The sequence below is a fragment of the Heterodontus francisci genome, unplaced genomic scaffold (genome assembly GCF_036365525.1).
Source record: "Heterodontus francisci isolate sHetFra1 unplaced genomic scaffold, sHetFra1.hap1 HAP1_SCAFFOLD_51_1, whole genome shotgun sequence".
Classification (NCBI taxonomy): domain Eukaryota; kingdom Metazoa; phylum Chordata; class Chondrichthyes; order Heterodontiformes; family Heterodontidae; genus Heterodontus; species Heterodontus francisci.
Window position 1 is genome coordinate 2,546,095 of NW_027141937.1, and position 19,062 is coordinate 2,565,156.

The following is a 19,062-nucleotide window of genomic DNA, read 5'->3' on the forward strand; positions in this document are numbered from 1 at the left end:
TCACTGTCTCGTTGCAGGTGGTTCATTTCATCCTCACTGTTTGCCACTTCTCCAAGTTTGGTGTTATCGGCATATTTTGAGATTCTACTCTATATTCCAAGATCCAAGTCATTTATCTGCAGCAAATAAAAAGCAGTGGTTCCAGCAGTGACCCTTGGGGAACAGCACTGTCGACAACCTTCCAGTCTGAGAATGAACCATTTATTACGACTTGCTGTTTTCTGTCCTTAAGCCAATTTCCTATCCAATTGGACACTTACCCTCCGATTCCATGAACCTCAATCACCCTTTTATGTGTCGTTTCTTAAAATCCACACAAACAACATCCACTGCATGCCCTTCATAAACCTTCTCTGTTAGTTCATCAAAACATGCAGTTAGATTAGTCAAGCATGAACTCCCATTTATAAATCCATGCTCACTCTCCTTAATTAACTCAAACCTCTACAAGTGACTGTTCATTTTTTCCCTGATTGTTCTTTCTAAAACCTTACCCACCACTGCTGTTAATCTAACTGGCCTGTAATTAGCCGGACTGTATTTACACCATTTCTTGAATAAGGGTGTCACATTTGCAACTGTTTAATCCTCTGACACCTCCCCCGTATCCAGGGAAGATTGGAAGATTATAGAAAGCCTTTCTGTTATCTGCATCCACATTTCCTTTCGCAATCTGGGATGAAAGCCATCCGGACCAGGTAATTTATCTTCCTGAAGCATAACCAGCCTTTTCAGTACCTCCCTCTCTCAATTTGTACCCTCTCCATTGCCTCTACACTCTCCACTTCTACTCATATTTTGTCAAATTCCACTTCTTCAGTGATCATTGATACAAGGTACTCATTAACCAGATTAACATTGCCCTGCAGCTCTAAGTATATATTACCCTCTTGGTCCCTAATGGGGCCCACTTCACCGCTTACTACCTGCTTATTATTTATATACTGCTCGAAGATTTTTGGGTTCCCTTTCATGTTGACTGCCATTCTATTCTCGTCGAGATAGAGAATAAGCTAAATATAGAAGATATAAATATTTCCCATCCTTGGGTGAGGTGGAATTTTTTTATGCTGTGAGTGGTAATGTCCTGACCCACGAGTGTGGTGGAAGTAGAGACAATCAATGATTTGAAAAGGAAATTGGATGGGTACTTGAAGCAAAGGAACTTGCAGGAGGAAAGGGATCGACCAGGTGAGTGGAACTGAGTAGCTGGCACCGATAATTGCTGCAGTCACTGCGATCCCCCTTAATTTTGTCCAAGGTGACAATGTTTGCTTCACGCGTGTTTTGAGCCCTTGTTGAGCTGGACTACGGTGGGCTCACTGTCCAGTTCCTCCATGACAGGGAAGTCTGGAATGGCACTGAGAGCTACTTCAATGACAATGTTCTCCGTTATGTAGAGTTCAAGGTAATGCTCCACTCACCTTTCCATCTGCTTGTTCGGTTCAGTGATGATCACCCCTGTCTTTGTCTTCAAAAAGTGCTGATTTAGTTACTACTGGGCCCATTGCTTTCTTCATACCTTCATACATCCCTTTAGCATCCCCGGATTCAGCAGCTGAGTTATTACCAGTATTGATTGGTGCAGTGCCGAGCAGTCTGCAGAGACTTGTTTCTGGCATCACTGAGAGCATTTAGATGTTGTTTGCTGGAGACTTGTGTGTAGTTCATGAGAGCTCTCCTCTTAGTTGCAGTAACTGACTCCATTTCAGTCCAATAAGCCTCAAACCAGTCAGCATTCCTCCCATCTCTTTTCCCATACACAGTGAGTGCAGAGTTATAGATGGTGGCGTGCAGATGATTCCACTTTGACACTGCACTGAGGCCTTGAGCATTGTTGTCTGAAAGAGCCTGATCGAGGATGTTGAGTTACTCCTGGGTCCTTTCTGGATCAGTGGTTCGGCAAGTGTTGATCAGAGGATGACCTTTCTTCATGGATGGATGAAGCTTCCTTGGCTGAAGCCTGACCTTGTTACACACCAGGGAGTGGTCAGTGTCACAGTCAGCGCTGTGATAGCTGCGAGTGATGAGGACACTGCTGAGGGTGGTATGTCTGGTGATGATAATGTCTAGCTGGTGCCAATGGCATGATCTCGGATGTCTCCAGGACACCTTGTAGCACAGCTTGACCTGGAAGTAGTTGTTCATCACACAGAATCCATGGTGACAGCATAGCTCCAGCAACCTCTGTCCATTTTCATTCATCTTGCCAATCCCCTGGTGCTCTATGAACATTGGCAAAGCTGTGTAGTCAGTACCCAAGCTTGTGTTGAAGTCTCCGAGAAGGTACAGTCCCTCAGTGCTGGGAATTCTACTGATTGCATTGTCAAGTGTCACATAGAATTGATCCTTGACATCTGGGGTGGAGGTTAATGTCGGGACATAGATGCACATGAGATTAACTGGGCCCACACTTGTTGACAAGTGAAGAGTAAGAAGTCTCTCTGAGCCTACTGTGGGTGGTTCACTCATCTCAAGTGGCGTGTATTTTTCTGTGAAACCCACTCCATGCTCACGAGTTGCCTCTTGGGCTTTCCCCATGCCAGAAGAAGGTGTAGTGTTTCTCTTTGAGGGATCCACTTTGAACGAGTCTAGTTTCTTGCAGCTCAGCAATGTCCACATTGAGCCTTGTGAGTTCCTTGTCTATCACAGCTGTCTTGTGCGTGTCATCAACCTGCAGAAGGTTGTCGGTAAGGCCAGGACACATGGTCCTTACATTCCAGCTTGTGATGCGAAGGACTGGTGTCTTCTTTGTTGAGTTTGTTTTTCTTGGTGCATAGATTATCAATCCGTCTGTTCAGAGATGTCTCTCTGAGCTTCAAGCACCCATTGAAGTAAGCAGGTCGTGGCAGGACAGCACCTAACTGACTGGGGGCTGCCCAGCTTGGAGTGAATGGTAGCTATCCAATGAGACACTAAGAGCTCTCCCACTGTCCGAAGTAACCCCTGGCGCTCATACTCTACACCAATTGAATGAGAGCTCATAATCAGTAACTGTTTATTCCCGGGTTGTGCTAATGTTTAACCATGAAGCTGGAGTGTCCTCTCCAGGGCACAGGCCTGGGCAAATAGTATGGAGACCCTGAGCATCAGGAACCCCTGTCAGCATTGCTGGTATTGTCCAGAGGAAAGGAAAATACCAGTACTATTTGTTACCAGATCTGCTGCAGGAGTTGCTGGAAAACTGCCTGACAAGTCACAGGTATCCGCCTCCAGGACTCCACTCCGGATTTACTGTCCAGGTTTGCTCCCTCAGCCTTCTTATTTATTTATTGAGAGATACAGTACTGAAACAGGCCCTTCCAGCCCACCCAGTCTGTGCCGACCATCAACCATCCATTTATACTGATCCTACATTCATCCCATATTCCTACCACATCCCGTCAATTCCCCTGCCACCTGCCACCTGCATACACGAGGGGCAATTTACAATGGCCAACTTCCCAATCAATCTGCAAGTCTTTGGCTGTGGGAGAAAACAGGAGCACCCGGCAGAAACACACGCAGTCACAGGGAGAACTTACAAACTCTGCACAGGCAGTACCCAGAATCGAACACGGGTCACTGGAGGTGTGAGGCTGCAGTGCTAACCACTGCGCCACTGTGTCTTCTCAAGATAGTAACAGAGAAGTGAGACTTTTTGCCCATATCTGGGGCTCTGTTTCTTGGCATCAGGATGGAACCACAAGCCAGTGGGCCTGCATGACATGCACAAGGATATCACACACTGCCCCATCCCTGTGACAGCTCACAGAGAGACCCTGATGATAATGCACCCCACAGGGACATCACAAACTGCCCCCTCCCTAGGACAGCTCAGGGTCAGACACTGCACACACTGCAACAACAGTGACATTACTGTATTAGTCCCTCCATTCTGAAAAACAAGCATTCACCCTACTTTATGCTTTCTGCCCTTATCCACGCTGCCACTGCCCCTTTAATCCCATCTGATCCAATTTTGTTAACAACTCTATTTTATGGTACTTTTTCAAACACATTTTTGAAGTCCAGACACACACCATCAACCTCACCACCCTGGTCAACTCTCTCTGAAACTTCATCAAAGAAATTAATTCATTAAGTCAGACACTATCATATGTTAACCAATCTGTACTGGCTGTCATTTATTAGCCCATGTTCTACCAAGTGACAGTTAATTTTCTCCTGGATAATTGTCTCTAAAAGTTTCCCCACCACCGACATTATACTAACTGGTCTGTAGTTCCTGGGTTTATCTCTCTTTTTAAACAGGGCTGTAAAATTAGCAATCCTTGCAGACTTATCTTTTAATTCTGGAAAGTCTATTGTGGACAATCTCTTTGGGTATGACTTTAACCAATTAAGGCAACAGGATGCTTGATGAATAAGTCCAGAACTTTTATTGAGAGTAAAATAGTACTCAATAATTGAAAGTAAAATTATACTTAACAAACTTGGGGAATATAACTAACCTATCAACCTGCAAGTCTTTGGCATGTGGGAGGAAACCGGCGGCACAGTGGCGCAGTGGTTAGCACCGCAGCCTCACAGCTCCAGTGACCCGGGTTCAATTCTGGGTACTGCCTGTGTGGAGTTTGCAAGTTCTCCCTGTGTCTGCGTGGGTTTCCTCCGGGTGCTCCGGTTTCCTCCCACATGCTAAAGACTTGCAGGTTGATAGGTTAATTGGCCATTATAAATTGCCCCTAGTATAGGTAGGTGGTAGGGGAATATAGGGGCAGGTGGGGATGTGGGAGGAATATGGAATTAGTGTAGGGTTAGTATAAATGGATGGTTGATAGTCGGCACAGACTCGGTGGGCCGAAGGGCCTGTTTCAGTGCTGTATCTCTTAAAAAAAAATAAATAAAAAAAAAAAAAATAACTTTACAGCTCGAGCAGGTGTGCGGACTGGTCGAGCTTGGTCTCAGAGTGTCACGGTCCTCTTTGTCCAGCCTAGATCCCTCATCAGGTGGAGAACTTGGTTGATGATCTGAGCCTTTACCCCTGAGCTCTTCTAGTGTTCCTGCACATTGAAAGCTTTCAAGATCCCTACGTTTAACCCCTTGATTGCCATCACACCACCTTGTAAAATAATAATTGGTCCGAGCATTTGCTAGGTACATTCAATTAGTTCTTAATAATGTCTTCCACTAACTGTCACCTGTCCTCAGAATCTCAGACATGAGTACAATGGAGTGGTTTCACACTGTCTCCCAATTTGATCTGAAACAAGTTTCCTATTCATTGAATCTAGACTTTTGAAGGTCACGATGGAACATACCATGGGTTTTATCAGGGGTCCGAGAAAGGTCCATTGTTTGAATACATTTAGCTGAAACTGCCCTTTCCCACAAAGACACAGAGACTCACAGTAATTAGATTGAACTAACTTTAAATGAAAACCCATTCTCTCTAAAATGATTATTAATTCATTAATTATAACTCAATCAAGGTTCATTACTTTTAGAATTAGAATTACAATTAGAACATTACAGCGCAGTACAGGCCCTTCGGCCCTCGATGTTGCACCGACATGTGAAACCTTCTGACCTACACTATTCCATTTTCATCCATATGTCTATCCAATGACCACTTAAATGCCCTTAAAGTTGGCGAGTCTGCTACTGTTGCAGGCAGGGCGTTCCACGCCCCTACTACTCTCTGAGTAAAGAAACTACCTCTGACATCTGTCCTATATCTATCACCCCTCAACTTAAAGCTATGTCCCCTCGTGTTTGCCATCACCATCCGAGGAAAAAGACTCTCACTATCCACCCTATCTAACCCTCTGATTATCTTATATGTCTCTATTAAGTCACCTCTCCTCCTCCTTCTCTCCAACGAAAACAACCTCAAGTCCCTCAGCCTTTCCTCGTACGACCTTCCCTCCATACCAGGCAACATCCTAGTAAATCTCCTCTGCACCCTTTCCATAGCTTCCACATCCTTCCGATAATGCGTTGACCAGAACTGCATGCAATACTCCAGGTGCGGTCTCACCAGAGTTTTGTGCAGCTGCAGCATGACCTCGTGGCTCCGAAACTCGATCCCCCTACTAATAAAAGGTAACACACCATATGCCTTCTTAACAGCCCTATTAACCTGGGTAGCAACCTTCAGGGATTTATGCACCTGGACACCAAGATCTCTCTGTTCATCTACACTACCAAGAATCTTCCCATTAGCCCAGTACTCTGCATTCCTGTTACTCCTTCCAAAGTGAATCACCTCACACTTTTCGCATTAAACTCCATTTGCCATCTCTCAGCCCAGCTCTGCAGCCTATCTATGTCCCTCTGTACCCTACAACATCCTTCGGCACTATCCACAACTCCACCGACCTTAGTGTCATCCGCAAATTTACTGACCCACCCTTCTACACCCTCTTCCAGGTCATTTATAAAAATGACAAACAGCAGTGGCACCAAAACTGATCCTTGCGGTGCACCACTAGTAACTAAACTCCAGGATGAACATTTGCCATCAACCACTACCCTCTGTCTTCTTTCAGCTAGCCAATTTCTGATCCAAAGTTCTAAATCACCTTCAACCCCATACTTCTGTATTTTCTGCAATAGCCTGCCATGGGGAACCTTATCAAACGCCTTACTGAAATCCATATACACCACATCCACTGCTTTACCCTCATCCACCTGTTTGGTCACCTTCTCGAAAAACTCAATAAGGTTTGTGAGGCACGACCTACCCGTCACAAAACCGTGCTGACTATCGCTAATGAACTTATTCTTTTCAAGATGATTATAAATCCTGTCTCTTATAACCTTTTCCAACATTTTACCCACAACCGAAGTAAGGCTCACAGGTCTATAATTACCAGGGCTGTCTCGACTCCCCTTCTTGAACAAGGGGACAACATTTGCTATCCTCCAGTCTTCCGGCACTATTCCTTTCGACAATGACGACATAAAGATCAAGGACAAAGGCTCTGCAATCTCCTCCCTAGCTTCCCAGAGAATCCTAGGATAAATCCCATCTGGCCGAGGGGACTTATCTATTTTCACACTTTCCAAAATTGATAACACCTCCGCCTTGTGAACCTCAATCCCATCTAGCCTAGTAGCCTGAATCTCAGTATTCTCCTCGACAACATTTTCTTTCTCTACTGTAAATACTGACGCAAAATATTCATTTAACACTTCCCCTACCTCCTCTGATTCCACAAACAACTTCCCACTACTATCCTTGATTGGCCCTAATCTAACTCTAGTCATTCTTTTATTCCTGATATACCTAGAGAAAGCCTTAGGGTTTTCCCTGATCCGATCCACCAATGACTTCTCGTGTCCTCTCCTTGCTCTTCTTAGCTCTCCCTTTAGATCCTTCCTGGCTAGCTTGTAACTCTCAAGCGCCCTAACTGAGCCTTCACGTCTCATCCTAACATAAGCCTTTTTCTTCCTCTTGACAAGCGCTTCCAGTTCTTTAGTAAACCACGGCTCTCTCGCTCGACCACTTCCTACCTGCCTGACAGGTACATACTTATCAAGGGCACGCAATAGCTGCTCCTTGAATAAGCTCCACATTTCGATTCTGCCCATCCCCTGCAGTTTCCTTCCCCATCCTACGCATCCTAAATCTTGCCTAATCGCATCATAATTTCCTTTCCCCCAGCTATAATTTTTGCCCTGCGGTATATACCTGTCCCTGCCCATCGCTAAGGTAAACCTAACCGAATTGTGATCACTGTCACCAAAGTGCTCACCTACATCTAAATCTAACACCTGGCCAGGTTCATTACCCAGTACCAAATCCAATGTGGCATCGCCCCTGGTTTTACAATCATCTGTTTTATGATGGGTAGCTACTCATTAATTATACAGGATATGAACGGTCGTACTGAACACAAAATGGTTCCTTTGGTCATGTGTTCATTATAAAATGGCTTTCTTAACGTTGTTAGTTATTACAATGGATACTTTATAAAAATGGTCAAGTTAAACTGAGATCGAACTACCCAAGCTTCCCTGCATCCTCCAGTCCTCTGGCAACATTCCCATATTCAAGAAGGATTGAAAGATTGTGGCTCGAGTCTCTGATATTTCCACCCTTACTTCCCTCAGCCACCCAGGATGCAGCCCATCCAGACCGGGTGACTTTTCTACTGTGAGTGCTGCCAACCTTGTAATTGTCTCCTCTTTATCTATTTTCATCCCCTCCAAATTCTCCACAACCTCCTCCTTTACTGTGACATTTGCACAATCTGCTTGTTTTGTGACAGATGAAATGTACTTAATTAGTACCTCAGCCACACCCTCTGCCTCCACAGGATCTCCTAATTGACCCACCCTTTCATTGACTGTCTAATTGTTGGTAAAAGACTTCAGTGTTCCCAGTTATGTGACCTTCTAATCTTTTCTCATGCACTCTCTTGCTGATCTCATTTCCTTTTTCAGCTCTCCTCTGTACTTTCTGTATTCTGCTTGTTTCTCTACTGCAAATGGAATCCTCACATGATTTCGATATTAATGGTTTTTGAACTGTTATGTAAAAGGATTTAGTTTTGTAAATTTCTCCCTAGCTCCCCTCATGGTCAGGCAGAAAGTTTACCTGCTGTGTTTTCAAACAGCAACAGCTTTATTTGAAAAGCCATTGGGACAGGATTCCGGGTTTTAATCCAGTCACAAATCTGGTTCTGATGTCTTGTGGCTCCAGCTGTCACATGACCGGTCAGAGGATGACCTCATCATTGACCCAGTCATGGAGCTGTGGGTTGATGTTTAAATTGTTTCAAAATAATTTTCCAGAAGGACAATCAAAATGAATCAATATATAAAAGGTAGATTTTGTGAATTTGTGCTCCCAGTGGAAATTCCTGCAGAGTCTGCTGGTTTTCATGTCCCCAATTCCCCACAGGAAGCTCAGTGCTCGGAATCTGTATTCATTACATTAACATTATACAGAATCATTTCATGGGAGACACCAGTGTGAATTGGAAACAAGTGGGTCAGTTTTAACTTTCAAAGTAACACAAAAGTAAAATACTGCAGATGCTGGAAATCTGAAATAAAAACAGAAAATGCTGGAAATACTCAGCAGGTCTGGCAGCATCTGTGGAGAGAGAAACAGAGTTAACGTTTCAGATCTGTGACCTTTCATCAGAACTGAGCTGAAATTGTCTGAGGGACTGAGATTGTGGAATCAATTTCAGGGTCAAAGACATTGTACTCTGTAAGGATAGGCAGATGGAGATTATTAAGTACAGTGCAAAAATATAGATGCTTTTACATTATTTGAATCAGCATTGATTTAAAGTTTGTGCTCACGAATCCTATCTTTTGATCAAAATGATATTGATAACAATGGAAAAAGCAAAACATACATTTCACGACCACAGGACTTTGTAAAGCCTTTTACAGCCAATGAAGGACTTTCCAAGTGTAGTCACTGTACAGTACAATACAATACCCTACAATAAGGATATTTCACATTCGAGTCACACAAGTCCCATGCAATGACCATCTCAAACAAGAGAGAATCTAACCATCTCCCCTTGACATTCAATGGCATTACGATTGCTGAATCCCCCCACTATCAACATCCTGGGGGTTACCATTGACCAGAATCTGAATTGCAATAAGCATATAAATATCATGGCGACAAGAGCAGATCAGACACTAGGAATCCTGCGGCGAGTAACTCACCTCCTGACTCCCCAAAGCCTTCCACTATCTACAAGGCACAAGTCAGGAGTGTGATGGAATATTCTCCACTTGCCTGGTTAGGTGCAGCTCCAACAACAGTCAAGAAGCTCGACGCCATCCTGGACAAAGCAGCCCACTTGATTGGCACCTCATTCACAAAATTCACTCTCTCCATAACTGACACACAGTGGTAGCAATGTGTACCATCCGCAAGATGCACTGCAGCAACGCAGCAAGCCTCCTTCGACAGCACCTTCCAAACCCGTGACTTCTACCACCTTGAAGGACAAGGGCAGCAGATGCATGGGAACACCACCACCTGCAGGTTCCCCTCTTTGCCATACACCATCCTGGAATTGGAACTGTATCACCGTTCCTTCACTGTGGCTGGGTCAAAATCCTGGAACTCCCTTCCTAACAGCACCACATCGACTGCAGTGGTTCAAGAAGGCAGCTCACCACCACCTTCTCGAGGGAATTAGGGATGGGAAATAAACGCAATAAAATCAATAAAAAGACAATATCCTGTAATCCCCAAAAGTGGAAAATACATATGAAAATGAAAATATAATAAAACACAGTCAGCATGGATTTCACAAAGAAAGACTTGATTAACCTTAACTTTGAAGAATCAACAGCAAGAGTAATACAGCAGATGTAGAAGAGTTTAAGTTAATAAAGCCTCATCCTTTGAAGTGCTTGAACCAACAAATTGTGGGTTAACAAACAAGCACACTAACTGACAGAGCTGGGTGTTGTTCTTTCTAGATTCCCCTAAAGCAGGGTGTCAATAAGTTAAATCTTCAGGTTGCTGCAACCGGAATAGCCATTGTCCACTATCAGCTTTACTGTTACAAATAAAGGGTGGAATATTCATTGTGAATCTATCGAAACAGTCTGGTCCTGCACACTGCAGACACATCCACGTCATCACTAACCAGCTCTCCTATAATTGATGCAGTTATTTGATTTTTCCCCATTAGGGACATGGAATTATTTTTGAAAGATTTTAAATTCCAAGAAGTTTTGTTAATATTCAGCCCTTGAGAAGAAATAATTCCCTGGCCACAGTGTAGAAAGCATTAAATATAAAACAGTAGACTACCAGGTAACACAGAGAAAGCTGATCAGCGAATCTATAATTACTTACTTTTCTTGCTTTTGCTCTTGCTATTCGGTTTTTCATCCTTTTCAGTTACTGACTGTGGATATTATTGTGATTAAATGTGAAAAGATGCACTGTGTCTCAGCCCCGGTATATTGGCTCTTTCTCTGTACAGTGCTGTACACACTCAGATACTGACAGTGTCTCTCCCTCCCTCAACTTTCCAGCCCTGACGGTGCAGAAAGCGCTTCTCAAAGTTACACATTCTGACTGTTTGCAGTTGATTAGTGAGAGATTATTAACGTATCCTTCTGCAGCGCTGCCTCGGTTAATAACAGCAGATCGAAGTCACATTTCAGATACGGAAACAGATGCATCAATTATTCACTCTTTCCCAGAGTGAGTGAGGCCGGGACAAGCAGTAACATTCCAGCCCCACACTCTGCAATTACCCAGCACCAGTGGAAAGCAGTGAAAACAGATTCAATCAGTTGGTTAATGTCCATTACAGGGATGCAAGATTCCACGGTCCAGGACAAACATCCCCATACACCGAGAACAAGCTCAGGAAAACCCGGGGGAGTTAATATCCTAATCACTGAGTATTCCAGTAACATCGAACAAGTTCCTGAACTGAGTGAACCTTTCAAAGAACAGAAGTGATGACGAGGTCAGAAAGGTCTGAACAGTTGAGGTGACTGAGTGGTTTCAGCTTCTCTGTTCAGGTTGCAGCTTTCACTGGAGGCATGTGTTTAAATCCCACTTCTGACAACTAGATTTTCAGTTACTGTGCAGAGCTTCCTTGAAGGTTTGGGGTCGAGTAAATACTGAGGAACTGTTTCCAACTGCTGAATGGTCAATAACCAAAGGTTACAGATTTAAGGTGACTGACAAAACCAGAAGGAACATGAGGAAAAATTCCTTTCTGCAACGTGTGGTTAGGAATTCAGTTATGTGGATAGATTGGAGAAGCTGGGGTTGTTCTCCTTAGAGAGGAGATTTGATAGAGGTGTTCACAATCATGAGGGGCCGTGACAGACCCGATAGAGAGAAACTGTTGGTAGAAGGATTGAGACTCAGGTAAAAGCTGTGGCTCAGTTGGTCACACTCACCTCGAAATCACAAGCTTTTGGGTTCAGATTTCACAGCTGACACTCCAGTGCAGCACTGAGGGTGTTGAAGGTGCTGCCTTTCAGGTGTGATGTTAAACCAAGACCCGGTCTGCATGTTTGGGTGAATGTAAAAGATCCCATGCTGCAATTTCAAACAAGTGAAGAGCAATTCTCCCTGGTGTTGTGATCAATATTTGCCCCTCAATCAGATCAGTTGGTCATTATCACATTGCTGTTTGTGGGTATTAGCTGCTGCATTTCTGACATTACAACAGTGATTACACTTCAAAAGTATTTGATTGTTTACAAAGTGCTTTGATATTTCCAGTGGTCAGGAAAGGTGCTATATAAATGCAAGTCTTTTCTTTCTTTTTCACAACACATTGCTGTGTAAAAAATGGTTCTTCATGTCACCTCTGGTTCTTCTGCCAGTCACCTGATATCTGTGTCCTCTGCTTACTGACCCTTTTCCCACTGGAAACAGTTTCTCCTTATTTAAACTGTTGAAGAACTTCATGATTTTGAACAAATGTGTCAAATCTCTTCTGAACTTTCTCTGCTGCAAGGAGAACAACCCCAGCTTCTCCAATCTCTCCACATAACTGAAGTCACTCACCCTGCTACCATTGTGGTAAATCTCTTTTTTATTCTTTCCTGGGATGTGGGCACTGCTGACAGAATGTGATTCCTGTCAACGGAGCGGCCCGCTGACATCATCGGAGAGCGCCAAGCTGCGCATAGCCAAAGCGACATCTTGCCATGATTAAGTGGCACATGCGCAGGATGATGTCATGGCTCAGCGCCAACGTCATCGCATATTCACGCCTGGTCCATCTTCGCACATGCACGCTGCAGCGTCATCAGGTATCCAGCCTCTCACTCAGCTGGAGGAAGCAGCTGAATGGGAGACTTTGAGGCTGGAGCTCTCCCCCCTCGGCAACTCGCTCCAGGCCTCGATGCTTCCTCCCCTCAGCCGCTCGCTCTACACCGCACTGCTCCCCTGGCCGATTGTTCCCCGCTCGCGTCACCCAGCTCTCCTGCCACTCGCTCCCAGCCCCCCAACCCCTGCTCCAGCCATTAGCTCAAGGCCGTACCACTTCCTTCCTCTCGGCCATTCACTACTCGCTCCTACGTCACACTTTCCAGCCCGCCTTGCTTCTTCGGCCGGCGCGTGGTGACTGGACAAACGTGGGAGCAAGAGGCCGAGAGAAGGGAAGCAGCACAACCTAGAGATTGCGGCTGGAGGGGAGGGGGTGGGGTGGGGAACGAGCGACCAGAGAATGGGGTGGCGCGATCAGAGGACAATCGGCCAGGGAAGTGGGGGAGAGCAGTGAGGTCTGGAGTGAGCGGCTGTGGAGGGTGGAAGCGGCCAGTGCGAAGGAGGGGGAAAAAGCGAGTTGTGCCACCTAGTGGTTGCGTTGTCAGCAAACGCAGCCTTTATTGTCCATCCTTAATTGCCCTTGAGAAGATGGTGGTGAGCTGCCTTTTTTGAGCCACTGCAGTCCATGTGTTGTACGTAAACCCACAGTGCTGTTCGGAACGGAGTTCCAGAATGTTGATCCGGTAACAGTGATGGAACGGAGATATAGTTCCCAGTCAGGATGGTGTGTAACTTGGAGGGGAGCTTGCAGATGGTGGTGTTCCCATTCATCCAATGTCCTTCTAGGTGGTCGAGATCGGGGGTTTGGAAGGTGCTGCAGAAGGAGGTTTGGTGAGTTGCTGCAGTGCATCTTGTCGATGGTACACACTGCTGCCACTGTTCACTGGTGGTGCAGGAAGTGAATATTTAAAGTAGTGGATGGAGTGCTGATCAAGTGATCTGCTTTGTCCTGGAAGGTGTTGAGTTTCTTTGGTGTTGTTGGAGCTGCACTCATCCAGGCAAGTGGTGAGTATTGCATCACACTCCTGACTTGTGCCTTGTAGATGGTGGACAGGAGGTGAGTTACTTCCAGCAGAATTACCATCCTCTGACTGATCCAATATAGTTTCTTCTCAATGGTAATCCCCAGGGTGTTGATAGTGAAGGATTCAGAAATGGTAATGTCATTGACGGTCAAGGGGAGATGGTTAGATTCTCTCTTGTTGGAGATGGTCATTGCCTGGCATTTTTGTGGCGTGAATGTTACTTGCCACTTATCAGCCCAAGCCCAATGTTGTCCAGGTCTCTCTACATATGGACACGGACTGCTTCAGTATCTGAGGAGTTGCTAATGTGACTGAACATTTTGCAATCATCATTAAACATCCCCACTTCTGACCTTATGATGGAGGGAAGGTCATTGATGAAGCAGCTGAAGTTGATTGGGGCCTAGGACGTGACCCTGAGCAACTCCTGAGCGATGTTCTGGAACTGAGATGATTGGCCATCCACAACCATCACCATATTCCTTTGCGCTAGGTATGACTCCAACTAGTGGAGAGTTTCCCCCTGATTGCCATTGTCTTCAATTTTCCAAGGGCTCCTTGATGCCCTTGGCAGGAGCAGTCACTGTTACCTCTTATCACCTCCTGAATTCAGCTCTTTTGTCCAGATTTGAGCCAAGGCCATAATGAGGTCAGGAAACGAGTGGCCTTGGCAGAAACCAAAATGAGCATCGGTGAGTAGGTTATTGCTGTGTAAGTGCTGCTTGATAGCACTGTCAACGACACCTTCCATCACTTTACTGATGATCAAGAGGAGGCTGACGGGGCAGTAATTGACCGTGTTGGATTTGTCCTGCTTTTTGTGTACAGGACATACCTGGGCAATTTTCCACATTGCCGGGTAGATGCCAGTGTTGTAACTGTACTGGAACAGCTTGGCTAGCGGTGCGGCTAGTTCTGGAGCACAAATCTTCAGCACTACAGCCGGAATGTTGTCAGTATCCAGTGCCTTCAGCCATTTCTTGATATCATGTGGAGTGAATTGGATGAGCTGAAGATTGTCACCTGTGATGCTGGGGACCTCAGGAGGAGGCCGGGATGGATCATCTACTTGGCACTTCTGGCTGAAGAAGTTTGCAAATGATTCAACCTTGTATTATGCACTGATATGGTGTTCTCCCCTATCATTAAGGATGGGGGCATTTGTGGAGCCTTGTCCTCCTTACCTTCCAGGACCAGAGAGCAGTTGAACCTCTTCCAGCGCGCCGGAGTTTTGAAAAAAAAGGCAAACAGTGATGTCAGAGGAGAGCTGCATGCGGATTGGTTGGTGAGTAGCAGCTCTTCAAAAAGGGGAAAGTTTTTTTTTTTGGAAAAAAAAACGCTGGTGTTAAGGTGAGTACTACTAAAGTTTTTTTTTCAGGACTTTGGGTTGAAGTGGGTGGAACAAGGCCTCTAGTATAATTAGTATTTTTTAATTAAGGGAGTAACTCATTAACCTCAGGGTAAGTCATGGCAGGAGAGCTCAGCCCCGTGACATGCTTCTCCTGCGCTATGTGGGAAATCAGGAACGCTTCCAGTGTCCCTGATGACCACGTGTGCGGGAAGTGTATCTATCTGCAGCTACTGGCTACCCGCATTAGGGAGCTGGAGCTGCGGGTGGATTCACTGTGGAGCATCCGCGATGCTGAGGAAGTCGTGGACAGCACGTTTAGTGAGGTGGCCGCACCACAGGTAATGGCTGCACAGGCAGAAAAGAGATGGGTGACCACCAGATGGAGTAGTAGGCGCAGGGAGGTAGGGCAGGGGTTCCCTGTGGCCATCCCCCTCTCAAACAGATATATCGCTCTGGATACTGTTGGGGGGATGACCACCCAGGGGAAAGCAGCAACAGCCGAGTTTGTGGCACCACAGAGGGCTCTGCAGCACTGCAGGGGAGGAAAAGGTTTGGAAGAGCTTTAGTGATAGGGGATTCATTATAAGGGGTGCAGATAGGCATTTCTGCGGCCAAAAACGAGACGCCAGGATGGTATCTTGTCTCCCTGGTGCTAGGGTCAAGGATGTCTCGGAGTGGCTGCAGGACATTCTGAAAAGGGACGGTGAGCAGCTCGAGGTCGTGGTCCTTATTGGTACTAACGACATAGGCAGGAAGAGAGTTGAGGTCCTGCAAAGTGAATATAGGGAGTTAGGCAGAAGGTTAAAAAGCAGGACCTCTAGGGTTGTAATCTCAGGATTACTTTCTGTGCCACGTGCTTGTGATGGTAGGAATAGGAGGATTAGGCAAATGAATGCGTGGCTGAAGAGCTGGTGTAGCCGGGAGGGCTTCAGGTACTTGGATCTTCTGGTGCAGAGGTGACCTGTACAAGAGGGACGGGTTGCATCTAAACTGGAGGGGGACCAATATCCTTGCAGGGAGGTTTGATAGTACTACTCGGGAGGGTTTAAACTAGTCTGGCAGGTGGGTGGGACCCAAAGTAGTGGTCTCTCTGATGAGATATTTGAGGCAAATATAGAGGTCAAAGCAAGCAAGTCCAGTAGGCAGGCCGGGCAGATGCAGGACGGGGAGCGTGGAAGGTCTGGTAGACTAATCTGCATTTACTTTAATGCAAGATGCCTTACAGGTAAGGCAGATGAACTCATGGATCGGTACATGGGATTGTGATATTATAGCTATTACGGAAACGTGGTTGAGGGATGAGCAGGACTGGCAGCTCAATGTTCCGGGGTACCGATCCTTCCAGCGTGACAGAGATGAAGGTAAGAGAGGAGGTTGCACTATTGATTTGGGAGGACATCACGGCAGTACTCAGAAAGGATATCCCGGGGGGAATGACAAGCGAGGCCATATGGGTAGAACTTAGAAATAAGAAAGGGGTGATCACTTTGATGGGATTATACTATAGACCCCCCAATAGTCAGGGGGAATTGAAGGAGCATATTTGTAGGGAAATCACAGATAGGTGTAGGAATTATAGGGTTGTAATAGTAGGTGATTTTAACTTCCCTAATATTGACTGGGACTGCTTTAGTACTAAGGGGTCAGATGGGGATAAATTTGTTGTGTGTCCTGGATAGTTTTCTGAAGCAGTACGTGGATGGCCCTGCTAGAGAAGGGGCTACACTTGACCGCCTCTTAGGAAATGAGGATGGGCAGGTGGTTGATGTGTCAGTGGGGGAGCACTTTGCGACCAGTGACCATAACTCTATTAGCTTCAAGATAGTTCCGGAACAGGATAGGACTGGTCCTCAGGTTGAAGTCCTAAATTGGGGGAAGGCTAATTTTGATGGCATCAGACAGGAACCCTCAAAAGTTGAATGGGAGAGATTGTTTACAGGTAAAGGGACGTCTGGCAAGTGGAAGGCTTTTAAAAGTGAGATCGGAAGAATTCAGGGCCGGCATTTGCCTGTCAGATGGAAGGGCAAGGCTGGCAAGTTTAGGGAACCTTGGTTGACTAGGGGTGTTGAGGGCCTGGTCAGGATAAAGAAGGAGGCATATGTCAGGCATAGGCAGCTGGGATCGAGCGAGACCCTCGAGGAGTATAGGGGATGTAGGACTACACTTAAGAAGGAAATTAGGAGGGCGAAAAGGGGCCATGAGATCTCCCTGGCAGATAAGATAAAGGAGAATCCTAAAAGATTCGATCAGTATATTAAGAGTAAAAGGGTAGCCAGGGAGACAGTAGGTCCCCTTAAGGATCAGTGTGGTAATCTATGTGTGGAGCCACGCGAAATGGGCGAGGTCTTAAATGAATATTCCTCATCCATATTTACCGTGGAGAAGGTCATGGAAGCCAGTGAGTTCAAGGGAGGGAACAGCAATATCCTGAAGCATATCAACATTACAAAGGAAGTGGTGTTGGAGGTATTGAAGCGCATTAAGGTGGATAAATCCCCAGGGTCTGACCAGGTGTATCCTAGGATGCTATGGGAAGCAAGGGAGGAGATTGCTGGGGCCCTGGCAGAGACTTTTGTATCATCGTTAGCCACAGGTGAGGTACCGGAAGACTGGAGGATAGCTAATGCTGTGCCTTTATTTAAGAAGGGCAGCAGGGATAAGCCAGAGAACTACAGGCCGGTGAGCCTTACATCAGTGGTGGGAAAGTTCTTGGAAGGGATTCTGAGAGACAGGATTTATATGCATTTGGAAAGGCAAGGTCAGATTAGGGATAGTCAGTATGGCTTTGTGCGTGGGAAATCATGACTCATGATTTTGATTGAGTTTTCCGAGGAGGTGACCAAGAGGATTGACAAGGGCAGGCCAATGAATGCTGTCGACATGGACTTTAGCAAGGCCTTTGACAAGGTCCTGCATGGTAGGCTGGTCCAGAAAGTTCAAACACATGGGATCCAGGGTGAGCTAGCCAATTGGATACAAAATTGGCTTGGTGATAGGAGGCAGAGGGTGGTAGTGGAGGGTTGTTTTTCAGATTGGAGGCAGTGACCAGTGGTGTGTCGCAGGGATCGGTGCTGGGCCCTCTGTTGCTTGTCGTATATGTTAATGGCTTGGATGTGAATGTAAGGGGCATGATTAGTAAGTTTGCAGATGACACCAAAATTGGTGGTATAGTGGACAGTGAAGAAGGTTGTCTAAGTTTGCAACAGGATATAGATCAACTGGAAAAGTGGGCAAGGGATTGGCAAATGGAATTTAACGCGGACAAGTGTGAAGTGATGCATTTTGGGAAGTTAAACCAGGGCAGGACATATAAAGTGAATGGCAGGGCCTTGGGGTGTGTTGTTGAGCAGAGAGACCTTGGGGTGCAAATACATAGTTCCCTGAAAGTGGCAACACAGGTAGACAGGGTGGTGAAGAAGGCGGATGGCATGCTTGACTTCATCGGCTGAGGCATTGAGTACAAGAGTTGGGACGTCATGTTACAGTTGTACATAACGTTGGTTAGGCCGCATTTGGAGTACTGTGTGCAGTTCTGGTGGCTGCACTACAGGAAAGATGTGATTAAGCTAGAGAGGGTGCAGAAAAGATTCACAAGGATGCTGCCTGGTTTGGAGGGCCTGAGTTATGAAGAGAGATTGGATAGGCTGGGTCTGTTTTCCCTGGAGTGAAGGAGGCTGAGAGGGGACATGATAGAGGTATATAAAATTATGAGAGGCATAGATAGTGTAGATAGCCAGAGTCTGTTTCCCATGTAGGGGTGACTAAAACTAGAGGGCATAGATTTAAGGTAAGAGGGAGGAGGTTTAAAGGGGATCAAAGGGGTAAATTATTCACAGAAAGAATCGTGGGTATCTGGAATGAGCTGCCTGGTGGAGGCATGAACAGCAGTGACATTTATGAGGCATCTGGACAGGTGCTTGAATGAGCAAGGCATGGAGGGATATGGAATT